This window comes from Mya arenaria, chromosome 11 (genome assembly GCF_026914265.1).
Source record: "Mya arenaria isolate MELC-2E11 chromosome 11, ASM2691426v1".
NCBI lineage: Eukaryota > Metazoa > Mollusca > Bivalvia > Myida > Myidae > Mya > Mya arenaria.
This window is the reverse complement of record NC_069132.1, coordinates 41,561,162-41,563,074: the sequence shown is the minus strand read 5'-3', so window position 1 is coordinate 41,563,074 and position 1,913 is coordinate 41,561,162. Positions and strand designations below refer to the sequence as shown.

The window sequence follows — 1,913 nt, the reverse complement described above, 5'->3', positions numbered from 1 at the left end:
ACCGCTTTATCTAAAAATCATCAAATACATTTTTATATTGGGAAAACAAACATATCGTTTGATCTTACAGATTTGTTTTCTTTCATCAACACATTTTATCTAAGGAAATTCTGTCACTTAGGTTACTCGACTTTCCCTCCACGAGGTTCCACATTTTGCACACTCAATCACATAGTATACATACATTATACAGATATACATTTTTTCAATGGAGGTAAAATTAGTGCACAATCTCTTTCAGAACTTGAACATGTATACACTTAAACTAGTAAATGAAGGTATAGAGTGTAAACTTCAATATTTCACTTTTTAAAAGCATGGGGGAATTTATATCAAACTCATTTAGCATGGACTTGACACAACATAATTTTCCAACTTGAAAATATGAGATTAAAATGTATGTTAAATTTAATATCTAAACAGAAGCTGCACGTGAAAATGTACTTCCAGCCCTCCTTACAGGATTCTTTTCACCCATCAATATCTTCTTGTACGCTGTCCTGAAGTTATTGTCCATCAAAGTGTACACAACAGGGTTAAAACAGTACAACACCCAAGCAAACATAGTTGTCCAAATGTGGTGAATAGGGTGTTTAAAACCTTTGTCCGTCACGTTTAAAACAAAGTACGGAAAGGTACCGAGGAAAATTATTAAAAATATACACATCATCATTGCTGACATTCGTATTGCCTTTGACTGGGGAGAGTTGCCCTTCCATCGGCTAACACGTTTAAAGCTTCTGTAAGCGGTGCATCCAATCCCCGCGTAGCAGAATATGATTAAAAGACAAGGTACAATAAAACCAGTGGTTACCATGGCAACTCTGTTGCTTTGGTCAGCACTTTTGTCAAACGTACACGAGAGAATCTGGGACTGAAATCGAAATACACCCCACACCCGAAAGGTAGAAGGAATGGGGAAAACCAAAGGCAACACCCAACAAACAACAAGAGAAATGACGAGTTGTCGATTGTCTGACTTATATTTGTACTTACTGATATCAACGACATTTAGAAACCTGAAAAGGGCGATGGCAGCTAAGTGTGCCATTATCACTCAAGTCAGGGTATAACGAATTTCTCCTGCTGCCAAGCAGAAGTCGTGCGGTATTTTGTGAGATTTCCTATGAAAAATCACTGCTTGCATCGACATGATTAGCGAGCAGTACAAAAATCCAGCGAAGCTGAGACTGTCTATCAAAATACAGTTAACGCTGTATCGGAGGCTTGAGAATAATATAGCAAGCACAGTTACAAAATTTCCAAAGCTGCCCACTAGACACAGAATGATGGCCACGGCTTCCAAAACAATCAGAGTGATGTGTTCAACACACCACCATTCAAAACAATCCGTCCCATTGAAGGTTCCATCACCAAGTGCTGCTGAAATGTTATATTTGTCGTCCGATACGTTCACAATCTTATTAATATCTCCCTCGTTCATTTTGATGACAGATATTTCACCAATTACTGGCTTTTATATCAATTTTGACACAGACTTCAGTATAGTTTGTAAATGATCGTCTATTAAACTGATTATTTATGTCGTCTGATATTATAATGCATTTAAAATGCATGAGTTTTGCTCCGTCGATATCCAAAAATTGGTTCACTTTTGTGGAATAAGTACAAAGTACAAAGCTCAATATTCATGTACATTTAGTAATTTAAAATTTGAGCAGTTTGCAGAGCTCTTAAAGTACAGCATTTGTGCTTTTATCGAAACATCGGAAACTAAGCCAGTTAGGCAATGTACATTTCATCGTTAGTTTATGACTCACCAAATGAAAGTGATTAAAATAATATATCCAAGGAAGAAATTTCCCTCAAAAATAGCACGTGCAATCAATTAAAATTTGGCTTGTTAAAACGTTTCATCAGAGTTCACACTTCTTCAAAGTGATACAGTACAT

At 36.4% G+C, this 1,913-nt stretch overlaps 1 pseudogene; it reads right to left on the bottom strand.

The window, feature by feature from the left end:
• Window positions 1-1,444, bottom strand: LOC128208537 (G-protein coupled receptor moody-like; annotated as a pseudogene).
• Window positions 1,445-1,913: the final 469 nt, after the last annotated feature.